The sequence below is a fragment of the Miniopterus natalensis genome, chromosome 13 (assembly GCF_054644295.1).
Source record: "Miniopterus natalensis isolate mMinNat1 chromosome 13, mMinNat1.hap1, whole genome shotgun sequence".
Classification (NCBI taxonomy): domain Eukaryota; kingdom Metazoa; phylum Chordata; class Mammalia; order Chiroptera; family Miniopteridae; genus Miniopterus; species Miniopterus natalensis.
The window spans coordinates 51,603,680-51,624,868 of record NC_142093.1 but is presented as its reverse complement, the minus strand read 5'-3'; the positions used below and the strand labels follow the sequence as shown (position 1 = coordinate 51,624,868).

General features: G+C 42.4%; 1 pseudogene; it reads left to right on the top strand.

The window, feature by feature from the left end:
• Positions 1-21,189, top strand: part of LOC107539634 (solute carrier family 15 member 4-like) — a 72,506-nt pseudogene that overhangs the window by 31,275 nt on the left and 20,042 nt on the right.

The window sequence follows — 21,189 nt, the reverse complement described above, 5'->3', positions numbered from 1 at the left end:
CATCACCAGCATCCATTCTGCTCTGAAAGTTACCACTAGTCTGACTTCCCTCACAATGGACTGAGTTTGCCTGTTCAAAAGTTTGGATAGCCCTGGCGAGCATGGCTCAGTGGTTAGAGCGTCGGCTGTGCACTGAAGGGTCACGGGTTTCATTCCCAGTCAAGGGCACATACTTGGGTTGGGGGTGCGATTCCCGACCCTGATCTGGGTGCCTGCAGGAGGCAACCAATCAATGTCTCTCTCACAGAGATGTTTCTCTCTCTCTCCCCGCTCCCTTCCACTCTCTCTAAAAACCAGTGGGAAAAATATCCTCAGGTGAAGATTAACAACAATAACAAAAAGTTTGGACAAACAGAACCACACAGTCTGTCGTCTGTTGAGCTTGGCTTCTTTCGCTTCATGTTCCGCCGGTGAGGTTCCTCTGTGTTGTCGACAGTGGTAGCTATTTCTTTTTCATTGCTGTGCAGAGCTCCATCGTGTGAATTTGTTCATGCATTCTTCTTTTCACCCATTCTCCCTTGATGAAACTTTGGGTCGTTTTCAGTCTGGTGTCATGAACACGTCTTCAGCAAAATACTCGTGGGCATTTCTGTGGGTACGCACCTAGGAGTGGAATCGATGGTCCTAAGATTTGCTCACATTCAGCTTTGGTGAATGTGGCTTAACAGTTGTTCCCAGAAGTTGGAACAACTTCCGTCGCCACAAGCAATGTGTGAGTGCGTCTTTGCTGAGCATGTCGCCAACCTGCTCCTGTTGATTTACTGTCTGGAGGGTGGGAGGTAGTTTCCGTGTGCGTTTCTCTGATGATTAAGAATGCTATACACCTTTGTAGATGTTTGTTGCCTATTTGGATATCTCCTTTTGTGAAATGCCTGTTTTCACGATTTGCCCAGTTTTGTTTTGTTTTCATTTTTTTGTTTTTTGTTTTGTGTGGTTTTTTTTTAATTTCTTTTTTTTTTTTTTTAAACATATCTTTATTGATTTCAAAGAGAGGAAAGGAGGGGGAGAGAGAGAGAAACATCAATGATGAGAGAGTCATTGATCGGCTGCAGCCCACAACCCGGGCATGTGCCCTGACAGGGAATCAAACCCCGATCTCTTGGATCCTAGGTCAACGCTCAACCGCTGAGCCACGCCTGGCCTGGCTCCCAGTTTTTAAATTGGATATTTGATTTGGAGGGTTCCTTTATATGTCCTGGCCATGAGTCCTTAGGTGTTCATACAGTGCATTTGCTATACTTACCTTCTCCTAGTATGTGGTTTGCCCTTCCACTGTCTCAATGGTGTCTCCTTTCTGAACATATATTCTTAATTTTAAGAAAATTCAATTAGGCAATTTTTAAATATAATTGTTAGTGATGTTTGTGTCCCGTTTGAGAAATCTTTGCAAAGCTCAAGCTCATAGACTCATTCCCCTATGTAATCTTATAGAAAAGTTATCGCTTAATTTTTCACATTTAGGTTTATAATGCTACAGGAATTAGTTTTCATGTACGGTGTCAGGTAGTCACCAAGTTTCATCTTTCCCACATACATATCCAATGACCCAAAAACATTTATTGGAAAAAAAAAAAGGTCCTTTGTCTGTTACATTGCTATGGAACTGCTGCTCCTTGTTTTTGCTCTTTATTCTGTGCCTTTTGCCCATTTGTCTATCTGTTCATGAAAAACCGCATTGTCTTCACTACTATAGTTTAATAAAGAGGCTCGATATCTGCAGTATAGATTCTCCAACACTGTTCTCCTCCAAGATGATCTTGTCTGTTTGTTGAGCTTTGTATTTCTATGTATTTTAGAATCGGCTTGTCACGTTACACACACACACACACACACACACACACACACACACACACACCCCACACACAACTATGCTGGGATCTGATTACAATTACATTGCCTCTATAGATTAATTACAGAAGAACTGATTTCTTTACAATGTGGAATCTTCTGATCCATGAACATGGTATAGTTTGCCATTTATTCATGTCTGACTTAATTTTTCTCAGCTGTATTTTATGGCTTTCTATGTAAAGGTCTTATACTTTTGTTAATTTTTAAACAGTTCTATTGAGATATTCCATATACCAAATAATTCACCTCTTTAAAGTAACTCAGTGTTTTTGGTGCATTGCATTACTGATTTGTTAAAAATGGTGCTTATACAGCCCTAGCCAGGTGGCTCAGTTAGTTGGAGCACTGTCCCATACACCAAAAGGTTGCAGGTTCAATTCCCAGTCGGGGCGTGTGTGGGAAGCAACCAATCAATATTTCTCTCTCACATCGGTGTGTCTCTCTCTCTCTTCCTTCCTCTCTTTCTAAAAAAATCAATGGGAACATGTCCTTGGGTAAGGATGAAAAAAAAAAATTGTGTTTTTATATTTATATATATATAATATAAAATTAGCCATTTAAGCCACTTTAAGTATTAATTATATTCACAATGTTTTGCAATCATTACCACTTCTATTTCCAAAACTTTATTTTTTATCACTCCTAATAGGAAATCTGTAACCATTAAGCAAGGATTCTCCATTTTCCCTTTCCCAACCCCATTGGTAACCTCTGATACCTTCTATCTCAGTGATTTTCTCTATTCTAGATTAATTTCTAGATTGCCTATTCACCTCATATAAGTGGATCACACTATGTTTGGTTTGTTTCACTTAACATAATGTCTTCAAGGTTCATCCACGTTGGCTGAATAATATTCCATTGTATGTATCTACCTTATCTTGTTGGTCTGTTGATGGACCCTTGGGTTGCTTTCATTTTTCAGCTACTGTGGATGCTGCTGCTGTGATCACTGGCATACAAATATTTGAGTCTCTGCTTTCAATTACTTTGGATATATACCTATGAGTGAATTGCTGGATCATATGGTAATTCTATGTTTCCTTTTTTGATGAACTGTCACACTGTTTTTCATAGCAGCTGCAACATTTTAAATTCCTATCAGCAAAGTACAAGAGTTCTGATTTCTCCACATCCTCACAAAATAATGATTTTCTTTTTTTGTGATAAAAGTCAACCTAAAGATTGTGAAGTTGTACCTCATTATGGTTTTAATTTGCATTTCCCTGATGACTAATGATGCTGAGCATCTTTTCACATGCTTATTGGCCATTCGTATGTCTTCTTTGGAGAAATTTCTACTCAAATCCTTTGCCATATTTTAATTGGGTTGTCTTTTTATTGTTGAGTTGTACAACTCAACAATAAAAAGACAACCCAATTATCAAGAATATATCCTGGATAATAGACTCTCCTCAGATATATAATTTGCAAATATTTTCTCCCATTCTGTGGGTTGTCTTTTCATTTTCTTGATTGTGTCCTTTGACACATAAATATTTTTAATTTTTGATGAAGTCCAACTAAAAATATTTTTTCTTCAGCTGCTCGTGCCTTGTTGTCATATTCAAGAAACTATTACCTAATCCAAGGTAGTGAAGATTTACACCTATGTTTTCATCTAGGAGTTTTATAGTTCTTATATTTAGGTTGTTGATATACTTTGAATTAGTTTTTGTATATAGTGTGAGGTAGAAGCGCAACTTCATTCATTCATTTTTATGTGGATTTCCTGTTGTCCCAGTACCATTTGTTAAAATCAGTTGATAACAGATATATTCGTTTATTTCTGGACTCTCAATTCTCTTCCATTGATCGTTAAGTCTACATTTGTGTGACCACACTATCTTGATTACTGTAGCTTTTTTTGTAGGGTTTTGTAAATTTTGAAATCTGGAAATGTGAAGTCTCCCAAACTTGTTCTTCTTTTTCAAGATTGTTTTTGGTTGCTTTGGGTCTCTTGTAATTCCATATAAATTTTAAAGTCAGTTTATTTCTGTAAAAAAGCAGTTGGAGTTTTGAGTGGATTGCATTAAATCTATACATGAACCCGGCCAGCATGGCTCAGTAGTTGAGCATCATCCTATGATTCAAGAGATTCCAGTTTGATTCCCGATCAAGACACATGCCTGGGTTGTAGGCTCGATCCCCAGCAGGGGGCGTGCAGGAGGCAGCTGATCAATGACTCTCTCTCATCATTGATGTTTCTATCCCTCTCTCCCTCTTCCTTCCTTTTTCTGAAATCAATAAAAATATATTTTAAAAAAATTAATAAATCTGTGCATGAATTTTGGGAGCATTGCCATCTTAACAATAGCAGGACTTCCTATCTATGAACATGGAATATCTTTCCATTATTTAGATCTTTAACTTTGTTCAACAAAGTATTGCAGTTTTATTGTTCAATTTTTGTACTTTTTTGCTTTAAGTTTTGTATTTTTCTTCTTAAAGTTACTATAAATGGAATTATTTTCTTTATTTTTGAATTGTTTGTTGCTCCATATAAAAATGCAACAAATTTAAAAAAATTGTGTATTCTCTAACTTTTCTGAACTAGTTTATTAGTTTTAATAACTTTTATTCTTGTTGATTCTTTAGGGTTATATATACAGGGGTGAGCAAAAGTAGGTTTATAGTTGTGAACATGCAAAACACAGAGTTTATTCTTGTATTATTTATTCTTGTATTCTTTTCCACATGAACAACTCTAAACCCACTTTGGCCCACTCCTGTATAAACTCACCTGTTAACAGGGCTACTGTTACCTTTCTGATCAGATGCCTTTTATTTCTTTTCTTTATGGAATTTAGCTGATTTTCTTGACTAAATGCTTCCCAGGTTGCTGTAAGTCTGATTATTTCCAGAGTTTTACTTACAGAGTTTCTTTCGAGAAATTTTACCAATTTTAAAATTGCTTTTATGGGGGGTACTTTTGCAGGTTCTTACTTCTCCATTTTTGCTGGTGTTACCTCAATCTTTTATTATTTTATTATTTTTTAATATATCTTTATTGATTTCAGAGAAAGGAAGGGAGAGGGAGGGAGAGATGGAAACATCAATGATGAGAGAGTCGTCATTGCTTGGCTGCCTCCTGCACACCCCTGACTGGGGATCGAGCCCACAGCCTAGGGAATCAAACCAGTGACCTTTTGGTTCATGGGTTGATGCTCAATCACTGAGCCACACTGGACAGCATGATGTAGAATATCTTTAGATCCTCTTCTAGCTTGATTGGTCTGTGAGATGTCTCAAAACAAAGTATCTTTATGTACAGAACTCAGAAATCAACCATCTTGGTAGCTCCTCAGCTTGTCTCAGAGCTTCCAGACAGAACAGACTTGCTTAATTTGTAAGGTTTCCACCATGATTTCCTCACATCCAGGAGTACAGAGGTGATGTTGGTTGTCCTGCTCCACCCAGATCAAACATTTCCTTGCTCCCACATCTCTAAGTCAACACCTTGCCTTGCAGCAAAGCTGCATAGCTTCACAGCTTCCTGTGTGATGCCTTCTCCAGCTCTGCGTGACTCCCAAGTGCCTGGTATAACAGCTGACACATGGTGGGCACCCAGTGAGTCATGAATGAAGGCATGATATTCTTATATTGTTTCTGGGGCAGTAGGAGCTCCATGGCACAGTCTTCTTATCAAGTGGAAATGTCTTTCTCTCCTCAGGTACATATATAGTAGTGGTGGGAAAGACATTGTTTTTAAAAGAACCAGTACTGCTTAAAAGCTTTTCCTTGACTGTAAGCTACTAATCTATGGAGAAAGAAAATGGAGAAAGGGAGGCTTAGTTTCCCTCCTCTGGTCACACTCCTCCCCATCCATGTCTCTGTGCACTGCCTTCCTGGTTCTGAACACGATATCTCTCACATTCAGAAAGCAAATAGGTTCCCATGCAAGAGGAAGGCCTGTTGGGGAGAGTGCTGCATGCAGGTGTGATTTGGGGCCTGCTTCAACTCTTATCAGCCCAACCAGCAGAGCCCTTTCAGCCTCTTATCTGCAGCCCTCAGCAGCAACAGTTCCTCTTTGGGCTTCTGGCCTTTTCCTTGATTCAGTCCACTGAAAGCCTGTGAGACTCTGATTGTCCCATCTGTTCAGCCTACCATGGAGTAAACTCATGGCTGTCCACTGCTAACTTTCCAGCTAGGAAGTCCTTTCAATGGTGGCCTTTCCCTACATTCAATACGCCCTCCTTAAACCTGTTTCATTTGGGGGAAAGACAACATGGTTTTCAACTTTGACTCATCCGTACTCTCTAGATGGGGGACCCTTGGTGGACCAGTGACAAAGATTCCTCATCTGTAACAATTATAGCAGTGGGTATGTGTGAAAGCTTCTTGCCCCAGGCTTCAAATCTGGGTTTTATGGCCCACTAACTGAAGCACCTTGAGCCAGAAAGATTTCTGGACCTCTGTTTCTCCATATGCATTAGGGACTTTTGTCATTGCTGTGAATAACAAATGAGATAATGCATGCAAGGGCACAGCAGAGTACCTAACTCAGCATAGGTTGAAAATGACTATATCCACAGCCTCTGAGATATGGTAAATACTCAATAACAGTTTCCCCTTTTCTTCTTGGCCTAGAGGTATTTGAGTAGCAAATCAAGTTGTGCTTTCTTGCTTTACTTCAAGTATCAGAGGAAGGATGCAAATGACAAAGTCATCTCTTCTGATGCTCTCCTTGTTCCTGGTTGAAGTTGTTGGCATGGTCCTCATGGAAAAGCCATTAGATTCTCTTAGGAATTCCTTCTTAATTTGTTATTTGCTGAACTGAAAAGGTCTTCACTTTTGGGATTGTCTACATCCCAAAAATTGGAGATTTAGTTCTTTTAAATAAGCAGAGAAGTTTCCCTTTGTATACGCCAGCAAAGCCCTGGGGGGAGGCAGTGAGTGATCTGGCAGGGTTGACGCATAGGTCTTCATAGAAAGCGAAGGTCCTCCCCTGGGTCAGGGTTGTTGTGCCCTTTGCAAAAGGTGAAAAACAGAAAGTGACTGAGGGGTTAACACTGGGTGAAACCCCTTTGTAATTCAGTAGATCACAGGCTGCAAACCGTGGTTTATTAGGATGACAGTCATTGCATTCTACAGTTCTGAGAATTAGTGACAAAGAAATGTCAGAGATTTTGCCTCCTGTGTGTCAATTCACAATTTGTGTGATATCTGTCATCTTGATTTTCATCAGAGAGTAAAAGAAGCCACACTGTTGGTTAGGGATTCTTCTTCCCCCCTTTATTAACCAAGACTTTTAGTTCTAAGTTTATATATGGCTCCTTGACTTTTTCCAAAAGGATTCCTAAGATGATTCGTTTTGTCGAAGCCAATGGGTTTGATCTCCGGTGGCAGGGAGTGGCAGGAGGTGTTGACTTTGGCTCTAACTCTTAAGTGGCACAACCACCTTCCATGTGATGCTTTTTCTTCTTGGAGCATCTGGTGAACTTAGAAACCCTTTTTCCTAGTCCATGCCATGTTACCAGAACCTAGAAAACCACCAAGTTATGATCTCGTAACCAAGCAAAACGAGCAGACACTCCTGTAAAAAGGTACTCAGGGTCAGCCAGCACGATAATGGAGCAGCGAAAGGCGGCCAAAATGTCACTGCCCTGTGTGTGCATGTGCATGTGTGTGCATGTGTGTGTGTGCGTGTGCTTGTGTGCTTTAGGGGACCAACAGCCATTTAGTGGCTCTGAGCTGGGCCCTGGGCCCTGGGCCCTGGGGAAGCACAACCGCACAGTGGACAACCTCTGAATCTGATCAGTTTGAAATCCAATCCCAACTCCCTACCTGGTGGCCTTGTGACCTTGGGAAAGGGACATACCTTCTCTCGGACACTGTCTCCCATTCTATAAAATGGAGATGATGGTAACAGTTGTTACCTAACAGGGCTGTAGTGAAGGCTAAACATAATCAGGCATACAAAACACGCAGCACAGGCCTGACACAACGCAGGTCATTACCACCTCTATCAGTTTCTCTTGCTGCTATAATTTAAAAGAAGACACATTTATTCTCTTACAGTTGCAGGCCAGAAGTCTGGCATGGGTCTCACCATGTGCCAGTCAGGTGGCAGCTGGTCTGTGTTCCTCTCTGGAGGCTCTAGGGCACAACCTGCTTCCTTGCTTATTTGGGCTGTTGGTAGAACTCAGTTCCTTGCGGGGGGTTGTAGGACTGAATCCCTTGTCTTCTTGCTGGCTGGAAACTGAGGGCCATGCCCAGCTCCCAGAGGCTGCTGCACATCTTACCCTGTGATTCGCTTTCCCATCTCCAAAGCCAGCAATGCTGGGTTGAGTCCTCACGTCGCATGTCTAACCAACTCTTCTACCTCCCTGTTTTTAAAAAAATACCTCGTGGCTGTGTTTTATTAGTATAAACATAAACTTATTTTCTTTTTATAAATGTATACGTGACATACCGCATTATATTAGTTTTAGTCGTGCAACATTTCTATACCTTACAGTCTGATCATCCCAATAAGTCTAGTAACCTCCTGCCACCACTCAAAGTTATTAAGATATTATTGATTATATTCTCTGTGCTGCACATTGCATCCCCGTGACCTCTTTATTTTATAACGGGAAGTTTGTACTTCTCAATCCCCTTCACTTTTTTTTTTTTTTCTCTTTTCCTGCTAGCAAATTTCAGTTTATTCTCTATAGATGAATCTATTTCTGTGTTGTTTGTTCATTTTTTTAAGATTTCTTTGCCTTTAACAAGTCTTTTATTTTTTATTGAATTTATTGGGGTGACATTGGTTAATAAAATCCTATAGGTTTCAGGTGTGCAGTTCTATAACACATCATCTGTATATTGTATTGTGTGTTCACCACCCCAAGTCAAGTCTCCTTCCATCATCATTTATCTCCCTTAAAGCCTCTTCTGTCTCCCCTTTCTCTCTGGTGAGCACCATGCTGCTATCTGTGTCTACGAGGGTTTTTTTTAATCCCTTCACCTTTTTCTCCCAGCCCTGAAACCACCTCCCCTCTGACAGCTGTCAGTCTGTTCTCTATCTAGGAGTCTGTTTCTATTTAGTTTATTTTGTTCATTAGATTCCACATAGGAGTGAGGTCATATGGTCCTTGTCTTTCTCTGACTGGCTTATTTCACTTAGCGTAATGCTCCTCAGGTCCATCCATGCTCTCACAAATGGGAAGATTGCCTTGTCTTTTATGACCAAGTAGTAGTCCATGGTGTAAATGCACCACAGCTTTTGTATCCGCTCATCCCCTGATGGGCACTTGGGCTGCTTCCAAATCATGGTTATTGTAAATAACGCAGCAATGAACAGAGAGGTGAACAGATCCTTTCGAATCAGTGTTTCAGATTTCTTTGGATGTATTCCCAGAAGCAGAATGGCTGGGTCATAAGGCAGTTCCACTTTGAATTTTTTGAGGACCCTCCATACTGATTTCCACAGTGGCTGCACCCAATGCACTCCCACCAGCAGTGCACGAGGGGCCCCTTCCCCACGCCCTCGCCAGCACTTGTTTGTTGCTGGAGCCATTCCCCCAGGCGTGAGGTGACATCTCATTGTGGCTTCAATTTGTGTCTCCCTGATGGTTAGTGACATTGAACATCTTTTCGTATGTCTCTTGGCCATCTGTATGTCATCTTTGGAGAAGCGTCTATTCAGGTACTTTGCCCATTTTTTAAATTGGATTGTTCATGGGGTTTTTTTGGTGTTGAGCTGTGTAAGTTCTTTATATGCCTTTGTGATTAACCCCTTGTTGGATATATCATTTACAAATACCTCCTCCGGTTCAATAGGTGTCTCTTTGTCTTCTTGACTATTTCCTTTGCTTTAAAAAAGTCTTTTAGTTTGATGTAGTCCAATTTGTTTAATTTTGCTTTTGTAGCTCTTGCCCAAGAAGTTATATCTAAAATATATATATATTGCTAAAACCAGTGTCACAGAGTTTACTGCCTATGTTTTCTTCTGGGCTTTTTGTTTGTTGGGAGTTTTTAAAAATTGTTATTATTACTGATTCAATTTGGTTACTAGTAATTGTTCTGTTCAGATTTTCTGTTTCTTTCTGATCAGTCTTGGAGAATTATATGTTTCCTGGAATTCATTGATATTATTTAGGTTGTCCAAGTTGTTGACATATAATTGTTCACGGTGTTCTCTATGGCACTTTGAATCTCTGTGGTGTCAATTGTAAGTTTTCTTTCATTTCTAATTTTATTTATTTGGGCCCCCTCTCTTTTTCTCTTGATGAGTCTGGTTAAAGATTTGGCAATTTTGTCTATCTTTTCAAAGTACCAGCACTTGCATTGATCTTTTCTATTATTTTTCTGATCTCTATTTCATTTATTCCTGCTCTAATCCTTATTATTTCCTTCCTTCTACTGACTTTGGGCTGTGTTTGTTCCTTTTCTCGTTCTTTTAGGTGTCAGGTTAGATTATTTACTTGAGGTTTTTTGTGTGTTTTTTCCCCTTCTTGAGGCAGGCCTGTATTGCTATACATTTCCCTCTTAGAACTACTTTTGCTGTGTCCCATAGATTTTGGAATGCTCTGTTTCCATTTTTATTTGTCTCAAGGTATTTTTTTATTTTCTATTTTATTTCTTCATTAACCCATTGATTATTTAGTAGCATGTTGGTGAGCCTCCATGGGTTTGTGGGTTTTTTTTTCCAGTTTTCTTCTTGCAATTGATTTTTAGTTTCATATGTTGTAGTTGGAAAAGATACTTGATATGATTTCAATCTTCCTAAATTTATTGAGACTTGTTTTGTGGCTTAACATGTGATCTATCTTGCAGAATGTGCACTTGAAAATAATACACATTCTGTTTTTCTTGGATGAAATGTTTTGTAAATATCTACTAAGTTCATCTGGACTAATATGTCATTTAAGGCCAATGTGAAAAAGAGGGTTTGCCACTGGTTCTTTACTATATTGTGAAAGTGGTGAGTCAGGTGTTTCTCCCGGGGTTTCCTTACATGGTCAGGGGACAAAGTCACAGATGCCCCAGCCCCTTGGGGAAATGGTGTGAGCAGAAAAACCTTAATAATGACCACTTTACAGCTAATAAGCAGGGAAGCTAAAATTCAAACCCAGCTTTGCCCCACAGTTCAACCTCTCCCATGATTCCTTTCCCCAGGGTAAAGTCAGTCTCACAGGGCACTCTGTTCCCTTGTTTGCTGACCTTCTTGCCTTTCCCAGTAGTATTTCCATCTTAAAGATGACCAGCAAGAAGAGACACTTGAAGCAAGGTGGGGTTCCCGGCATTGGGGCTGCTAGGCAGGGGAGGTATTATGAAAAACTGAACCTAATTTGTGATTACAGTAGGTGAACCACAGTCAGGTCCTAGAGGAGGCGGTAAGATCCTGACTGGGAGGCAAAAGAGGCCATGGGCGGACAATAGCCTATGGCTGACCCACTGCAATGCTTGGCAAATCTGGGCACTCACTATGTGACCATTGATTACACACAGAAACTAACTTGCCAGAGGTGGGATTACACACGCTCTTCTGGGCTGAGAGGAGACAGTATTTTTGTTTGTTTGTTTGGACTGTAAAATGGGCAAACATAGCCAGAAACTGCAATTTAGGAGAGGGCCATGTAAGGGACCCAGGAAAATTTGGCGCTAAAACTATGTATCCCCTGACTGGTTCTCATTGCATGGCCTTCACTCCTTAGACCTGAGCCATTCTTGGAAGGATGTGTGTGGATAGCTAAGCTGGCAACTCACGGGGGCTTAATCAGAAAATATAGTCATCCAGAGTTGCTAAAAAAACTGAGATTGAGCATAGAAGATTGGCAATTTTAAAATCTACAAATGTGCTTATTTCAGAGTGATACCACTATTTCACTTTTACTACGTCAGGCTTGAGGCCAAACACTCTCTGTGCATTAGCCCACTTATTACTCCCCAAAGCCCTGCAAGGATTTCCCCTTTAGCAACAAGAAAACCAAGGAGTGGAAAAGTAAAGAGTGAACGTGCTGCTCAGTCCTACAGCTGTGGGACTTAAGGTCCTGCATCTGTCCAGGCAGAGCCTTTGCTGAACACCAGGAAAACACGACCTTAAGATGCATCACAAAGTTTTAGAATAGACACGAGACTAATTTGGGGAAAGTAAAGATTCCCGCAAGCCTTTGCAAAGGGTTACTAGGAGCTTGTGGAATCTCCTGGATGCCTTTTAAAAAGGGATCAGGTGCTGTTTGCAAATGTCAAAAGGTAGACACAACCCAAGGATCCATCGAAGGATAAAGGGATAAACAAAATGTGGTATTTTCATAAAAAGGAATATTATTTAGCCTTAAAAAAAAAAAAAAAGTCGGCCCTGGCAGAGCGGCGGGGCAGGTGCTTAGAGGGCTCAGGCTGGCGCACGGATGAGTTGGCACTGCCGCTGGCAGCTCCGCATAGTGTTTGCGGGCTGGCACACACGTCTGCTTTGGTGCTGCTGACACATCTGCTGGAGCGCACAGCCTTCAGCGGTGCCACAGCCAACCTGGTGCTGTTCCTGAACGCTGCGCCACTGGGCTGGGACAGCGCACAGGCCAGCCCGGCACGGCTGTGGCTCTTCATGGACCTCACCTACCTGGCGTTGCCCTTCGGCGGCTGGCCGGCCAATGCGTGGCTTGGTGGGGATCATGCCGTCTTGCTCAGCTTGGCCTTCTACCTGCTCGGCTTGCTGGCCTTCCCGCTGCTGGCCACACCTGCCATGCACGCAATGCTCTGCAGTCCCCCTGCCCAACCTCTTGCGTGTCTGCAGCTGCTCAGAGCTGCTACCCTGATGGGGCACCCACATGCTACTGCGAGTGCTCTCCGGCCCCTCCAAGGCCGGCCTGGGTGTGGGTGCCCGCAAGGCCAACATCACGCCCTTCAGCACCAACCAAGTTAAAGATCGCAGCCCAGAAACCACAAAAAGGCATTTTAATTGGTTTTACTGGAGCATTAATTTGGGTGCAATAGTCTCGCTAGGAGGCATGGCTTATATTCAGCAGATGTGAGCTCTGTGACCAGTTGCCACATCCCCACTGTCTGCCTCAACTTCTCTTTCCTGATCTTCCTCTGCTGCCAGAGCTTTTCATCACCAAGCCCCCCAATGGCAGTTCAAGAGTTTAGCATATTCGTGTGGTCCCCAGAAGCGGACCAGCAGACCGGGGCGTAGTGGTGAAGGCGGTGGAGCCCCTCAGCAATCTAGAACTCCAAACCGTGCGTCTGTCTGATTCACGTACGGTGTCTCGTGGAGGGCCATTTACCAAAGACCAAGTGGAAGATAGGAAACCTCTTGTGGGGATCTTTCCTATTTTCTTGGCTTTGATACCTTCCTGGGCAGTGTATTTTCAAATGCAGAAAGCGCATGTTTTAGTCTTCATTTGAGGATCCCAGGAATCTCCAGTACGTTTCCGGCAGCCCGGCCGACCATGCCCCACCCGGCGCGCACTGTCCTGTCGGTTCCCTGGAAGGACAAGCTGGTTGGTCCCATTTTGAGAAGACACGGCTTACAGCTGTTCTTAAATAAGGATCGCCGTGGGAATGTTCCTGCCGTCGCTGCTGGGATTTTGGAAAGCAAAAGGCTGAACCTCGTGAAAGAGAAAACCATTAACCAAACCACTGGAAATGAGTGTTTTGCCGTGGGCTTGCCTATGTGGTGGCGGCAGGCCCACAGTTTGTGCCAATCGGCATCGGTGAGATATTTGCAAGTATATATAGCAGGTCTCGAATTTTGGTACCCGGCCACCCCCAAGTGTCTTTCTTCTCTGGCGTTGGGTCCTCCGTGGGCTCCGGCCTGCTGGCGCTGGTGCCCATCAAGGCCATCGGGTGGGTGAGCAACCACTTGGACCTCGGTAAAATCAGTGGTTGCTATTTGAACCATTTCTTTTTTCTTCTGGCCGCTAGTCAAGGAGCTACCCTTCTGCTTTTCCTAATTGGTTCTGTGATACACCCCTGTCGGCGATCGTGAGCGAATGGGACGCCCGCCAGCAGCAGGGCCTGGTATCTGAAGTTCAAGGTGGGTCCATTAGACTGACGGTTCAGGGAAGGAGCTGGCCGCGCGCGCACTGAGGAGGGCAGGATTTTAACCGCCGTAAATGCCTCACTTGCCTAAACCTTGCATGATACCTGGATTGTCTTTTCTTCTACCCAGATGAACTATGTAAGGGCCCCATTGTGGTCTGTCTCCTGTTATGCTGAGCCCCCCGGAACCGAAACGCAGAGGTTTGTTGCTTCTCGCCAGTAAAGGCCCCTCTGTCCGCCCTGCAGCTGGTGTCTCCTCGACAAACCCACGGATGGAAATTCACAGTCTCGAGAGACTACGCGTATGTTCATTGGCATGTTAATATTTTAAACAAATATTATCATTATCTCCCCACAACCTGACTTTTTTTTCTTTTTGATTTACTTATATTGAAGAATGGGAGGATTTTTTTAAGAAATAAAACTGTGGTCAAATGCTGCAAAGATTTTATATGAAGGCCATGTTTATGGTTTCTTTCATAAGCCACACATCTTGCCACTGCCAGGTTCTTTGGTGCAGGCTGGGAGTGATTATGTTTATCTGTTGCTCCAAGGAGAAGTTATCCTTAAACTACTGGCATTGCTTTTGCTTTTTCTCAAGTAAGAACATGCATCAGGAAATATTTAAGACTGTGTGTCCTATCTCACGGTGCGAAACAACTTAAAAGAGAGAATACACCTTGCCTAGTCAGTCCTATGTATAATTTCATTTTGGGCACCATCGAGAGAGACTAAAGACTAAAGACCTTTCCTGGGGAGATGGAAGGAAAACGTTCTCTTGAGCAGAATCAATGCAACTAAAAATAGTGGAAAGTGTTAAATGTGAACCTGAACAGTTTGACTGGTCACCAACTTTTGTATAATTATTTTACATGTACATGGGTTCTGGTTTTGTTAAATAAACTATTCTTTTTGTTGCTATAAAAAAAAAAAAAAGGAAGAAAATTCTGACATATGCTACAACATGGATGAACTTTGTGGACATTATGTTGGGTGAAATAAGCCAGTCACCAAAGGTGAAATTCTGTGTGATTCCACTTAGATGAGGCACCTAGCGTAGTTAAATTCGTAGAGACAGAAAATAGAAAGGTGGTTGCTGAGAATGGGGGACGGGGCGTCGGCGGTTATTGTTTAATGGATATGGAGTTTCAATTGGGATACTGAAAAGAGTTTTATGGGCGGACGGTGCAAATGATAGTCCAACAATGTCAATATACTTCGATGCCACCGAATAGTACACATAAAAACGTTCAAGATGGTACATTTTATGTTCTGTGTATTTTACCACAATTACAAACCAACAGGATGGTCAATGCAGTACTTTCTGAAAGTGAGGGCTGGTCCTAGGACAGGCTGTTGTGTCCTCAGATGCCATGTGCCATGTGCTAGGGACACTGACATACCTGTCATGTCCTGCCCTGGCCTGGCCCACGTTCCCTGATGTCCTTTTAGTTTGTGGGCTATGAATTCTGCATCCGCGCTTAGCTCTTAGTGTCTCACATGGCTGAGCACACTCACCCCAGGGCTTGGCGGGCTCGGGCCCCTGGGAGTGGTGTTTCTGTGGGCAAGCCTGCTTTGTGGTTTCCAAGACACTGACTAGGTTTCATGTCGTAACCCTGGGAAGAAGGATTGGGTGCTTTTTGCATGAAAAGACATTGTGGTCTGATTTACACGTGGGTGGGTTTTCAAAAATAATGACACGTAAGACTCGCTTTGGAATGTGTGATCCAGAAAGGAAAACAAAGTGTGATCCCATTTATGATGCAGATGGAAACACAGAAGAGTTTGTGATGCTTTCAGATTTCCAAAAATTTTGAGGCACAACTTGTGGTGGATCAAAGAGGCCCTTTAAGTACTATTCAGAGTTTGGTGGGAGACATCTGGGATAATGCCTCCTTTGGCACCCAAAGTTCTTTTCCTCCATTGCTACTTTGCAAATCTCCGAAAGGGTTCGAGTCCAGGATTTTATGCTTTACTTTGCCCTCTCTCTTCCCCACAGCCAGGTGGAGGTGGCAGTCCCAAGTGCAGAGGCCAGTGAGGCTAGCACCTTTTTCTATGCTTACTGCCCAGTCTTATTGCCCAGTTCGTGTTTCTCTTCATGTAACACATCCTCCTGCTTTTTACAAAAGGTTGTTACTTTTTCCATATTAAATTGTTTATAATTCTGGGTGCAAATTCTTTAACTGTTATGCATGTTGCAAATACTTTGTTCCATTCCATTGTTTTCAAACTGATTTTTTATTGTTGTACACAATTGAAAAGTGTACATAGCCCTTTTCTTTATGGCCTTGGCATTTTATTTCTATTTACTTTAATTTAAAAAATGTTAACTTATATTTCTTCTGATGCTTTTCTTTCTTGTTTATTTTTTAAATATGTTTTTATTGATTTCAGAGAGAGAGGAAGGAAGAGGAAGAGAGATAGGAACATCAATGATGAGAGAGAATCATCGATCAGCTGCCTCCTACATGCCCTCTGCTAGGGATCAGGCTCACAACCTGGGCATGTGCCCTGACCAGGAATTGAACAGTGACCTCCAGCTTCATGGGTCAACACTCAACCACTAAGCCACACCAGCTTTTATAGTGTGCGCTTTATATTGTTCTATGATTCATTTGGAATTCATTTTTATGTGTATGGTGTGAGGTAGGGATATAAACTGAATTTCATCCCAGTAAACTGCTATTATCCCAACAGAATTTGTTTAATTTCCCACTGATTTGCAATCCCATCAATTTCATGTTCACTTGCCTACACACACACACACACACACACACACACACACACACACACAATTAAATTCAAAGAGTTTTAAAGAGTATTTATCTAGCTACTGATTTAGTTTTCAAGAAAACATCTTTGGGCTCATTAAGCAAATAATTTATGCTATTGTATTTGTTAATTCTGCAGTTTTATTTGCTTTGCTAGTTTGTTTTGGGGGTGTTTTTTTGTTTGTTTTTGAATTGAACTCTTATTGCATCCATTTTTATTTAAAAAAATTTTTTTTATATTTGCCTTAAAGATTGTAAATTTTTTTCAAAATACCTCTCTGACAGCAATGTACAAGGGTGTTTTCTGTTGTTGTTAATTCTCACCTGAGGATATTTTTTCTATTGATTTTTAGAGAGAGTGGACAGGAGGTAGGGAGGGGGAGAGAGAGAGGGAGAGGGAGAGACAGAGACAGAGACAGAGAGACATGGATATGAGAAAGACACATTGATTGGTTGCCTCCCACACCTCCTGTGGCAGAAGATTCAACCTGCAACTCAGGTACGTGCCCTTGACCAGAATCAAACCTGCAACCCTTTGGCCTGTAGGCTCACATTCTAACCACTGAGCACACTGGCCAGTGTGCAATGTACAGGTTTTGATATGCTCATCCCTGTTTATTTTAAATAGCTCGCTATTCTGCTTAAGTTTTTTCTGTGGTTTTAAAGTTCTCAGATGAATTGGGGTTTTGGCTCATCTTGCTATTTATATTTTTTGAAATTGTGTTCAGTAAAGATGCCCTCTGAGATTTCTGCCTGCAAGCCCGTTGAGGTTTTCTTTGAAGCCTAATAGTGGCCAATTTTTTCTGTGGGTTTGTGTGTTTGAAATGAATGTGTATTTTCTGCTTGTGGGTACAAAGTTCTCCATTAAATCATTCAGCTCTTCCGATCCTCACTTTTCTGGGGGCCTATTTAACCTGTTGAGTTTTGGATGAGGTCTGTTAAAGTTCTCATTGTGAGGTGGGCTTGTCTGTTTTTTGACTTTCTATCCGTTTCTGTATTAAATATCTTGATGTATCAAGGTTGATGGCTGTAATACAGATTTTACTTTTTTATTAATTAAATATGTTTTTCTCTGTCCTCTTTGATGCTTTTATCTTTCAACTCTATTGTCTGAAAGTAACATTGCTCCAGTACCTATTTGTTAGTGTTTGCCTACTATGCTTTTTTCTTTTTAACTTTTCTTTTTATTCTTTTTGCATTATTTTGTTTCAGGAATGTCTTGTAATCCCAGAATTTCTGCCTTTATAGAAGGATTTAACCTTGAATGTTTAGTGATTACCGGTGTTTGAATCTATTCCTGCCATGTTATTCTATGTTTTATCTCTGAAATGCTACCTGGTCCTCTCCTTTTCAATTAAATATATATATATATATATATATGTATGTATATTTTCCTTTTGATTGATTGTGTTTTACTTTCTTTGTTATTTTAATGGATTGAAAGTAATATACCTCAATTCCTTATTTTTCTAATGATTACCCTTAAAACTTTAATTTACACATTGCACTTGTCTCCACCAATGCTGATGTAACTACGTTTATGTTCCTCATCGCCCAGTGTCCCAGCTGAACAAGATGAAGCCTTAACTCTCCTCCCTCTGCCCTCACCAATTGTCATTTTCAGGTCATCTGGAATGAGCACCAAGATCATCATTAATCTTTGCTTACAATCAATATCTATTTAGATGTAACTATCTATTTTATTCTTTACTATCAATTTTTAAAATTCCTTGACTGTCTCTTGGGTTGTGCTGCATTTGCTGAAGGATGTCCTTTAGTGATTCTTCCAGAGAAAGGGTCTGAAGAGTAAACTTGCTGTGTTCCTGTTAATCAGGTGTTGCTGCGTTAATGCTACATAAACAATTAATCCATGGTCCTGAGACTTATAATGGCAAACATTTGTTTTGCTGGCTTGTGGGTCTGTTGGCCGGCTGGCGTTTGGCTGCTCCTGGATAGGCTTGGCAGAGCTTGTCTTCAACTGTAAGTCAGATTTGGATCTGCCCTGTGCACCTCATTCTGGGAGCAGCAGCTCCCAGGACATACTCTTCTCATAGCAAGTCACAGGAGCTTGAGAGGCCAGGCCGGGCCAAACCTTGCAATGACATCTCAGGTTTGTGCTCACATATCATTGGCTAAGCCTAAAACCAATGGGGGGGGGGGGCGTATATTCCTTCTTCTCTGCTAAGGAGGCATTTAAGGTCCCATAGCCTAGGGAGGGAGTGAAAAACGGGAAACAATAATTCAATTTACCATGGCAGAACTGAATTCCGCCTCACAGTTAAATGATAGTTTGATTGTGTACAGATTATTCTGCTCTGTTCTTTTCTCCCTCCCCCCTTCCTCTTTCCTCCCCTCCCCCTTCGCCCTCTCTCTCCTTCCTCTCCCCTCCCTCTCCCTCTCCCCACCGCTTCCCCCACTCCCTCTCCCTCCCCTCCCCTTCCTTGCTCTTCATAAAGCCTATCCTCACTTATACCTGGAAGATTTTACTTGTGCTCTTTTTAGTACTTTTTACTTAAAATTTTTTAAATTTCTATTTTGATTCTTATAAAATTAATTTTATTTACTTTTAAGTTCCTTTCCGTTTCCTCTAGAGTCTTTGGACAATTTATTCTTCCATATAAGAGTTTGGCGCCTCTTCCATGATGATCGTTTTCTTTAAGTATTCGTCCTCCTGTGGACGTGTCTTTCGGTTGTGTGTTGGAGGTTGTCTAAGTGCGTGTGTCCTTTCCTACAATCTAGTGATGGGAGTGTGGTGGGACAGGACAGCAGTCTCTGGATGTGGCTCTGTATCCATCTCATCTCATCTCTCATGGGGCCTTGTACGCTTCTGGTCCTCTGGGCACGCTTTTCTGGTTATCTGTCCCAGCTAGGGAGTGTTTTATTTTTATAAAACATACTTCTTTGTCATCTTTAGAGATCTGGGATGAGAGCAAAGGAAGGCACGGGTGTGCTGGCTGGTTTCTTTTCAGATCCCTTCCTACAGTCAGTTTGAAAAGGGAAGTGAGAGCCTAAGAACCCCGGAGAGGAGCAGGGAAGGGAGCCAGCTATGAAGATTCTCTCTGTGTGTCCCTTTCTGTATCACAGGCCTGGCTGAGGCTCCGGGGACCGTCACGGGGCAGGGGTGCAGACAGAGCCCGCTCTTCCCCTCCTCTGCCTCTCCTCGCCTCCCGCTCCCTGCCCTAGGGCAGCTTGGGAAGGAGCTGGCCACGGCTCGGGGCCCGCTCCCGGGGCCTTGCTGGCTGTAGGCACCCTCTGCATGGTTGGCACTCACGCGGTGGACCTCTTGGGAGGCACATTCGTGTGTTCCATGGAGGACCCAGCAGGCTCCCCCACTGCACATTTTCCCTGATGTGGGAGAGCCCCTTGGGCTCAGGCTTTTCTTTTTAATATACCCTTTACTCCAGGAATGCTTTGCCAGCTGAAGATGCATTCATTCAGTTGTCAAACATCTGTTGAGTGCGCTAGGTACTCGGGTGAAAACCAGGTCATGGAAAGATAATTTGCAGAGGTCCTGCCTCGCTAGGGCTTTCCAGCCAATAGAGACCTTTTAGGGAAGGGTGATAGTACCCTCGAATATACGACAAATACGCTGTCACTTCTGCTTGCTGAGGTGGAAAGGGATAGGCTGGTGGGGAAAAGTTTTATAGAGCATGAGTGTTAAGTGAGTCATGAAAGGTAAGTGGGCATTTTCTGAGCAGTGTAAAGGGGGAGAGGATTGGGGCAAGTGAGACTTGGAGATAGACAGTGGGTCCAGCCCCCCACTCCAGGCAGTGAGGCAGTGAGTCCCCAGGAGGTGAGAACTGGGGAGATGCGGTTGCCCTCATTTTGGGTTTCAAAGACCCATCCAGGTAACGCTGTGCATCAGGGAGAGGGAGCAAGAGAAAGAGGTGGCTGGTCTTTGTTAATAGGAAATCAGCTCGAGTCCAAACAAGAGAGTCTAGAAGTACTTGGCTGTCTGCTATCTTTGTCCTGGGAGGTCACACGTGTCCATTTATCAGCTGGGCCAACTCCAGGGCCTGTGGTGTGGCCTCCCAGGCTTCCTTCTCGGCGCTCCAAGGCCCCTGGCACTGAGCCTCAGAATTAAAATCTGGCTTGGCTAGGAGTGCTCTACGTTTTGGAAGTGGCATTATCCGGTACAGTTAACGCTAATTATAATTGGATTTCATTTCCAACAAGGCTCAGCTGAAAATCACGCTTCGCCTTCATACTGTTGTTCTGTGGAAGAGCTGTGACGAAGTGGCATTGTCGGGTTTTATTCTGGGTTGAAATGTCTCTTGCTGGATTTTGGCACAGAAACAATTGCTTCTGGAGTGCTTTAAAATTTCCTTTCAGCTGTTTTCTTACAATAGAAAAGTAGAAAAAAGTATTTTCCCTTTGCTGTATTTTACCCAACAAGGACTTAATTGGGTTTGTGTCATGAGCTTAAAGCTATTAGGTGTTGGAAGGGGGGGGGGGGGGGGTTACAAAAGAAGTGAAAAAATGCTTCATTTATTTATAGGCCACTTTTCTAGGAGCCTCAATTATCTGGAACATGGCCAACAATAAGGTTGTAGTAAAAACAGCCACCAACCAAACTGCCAAAATGTTATCAGAAGTTCAA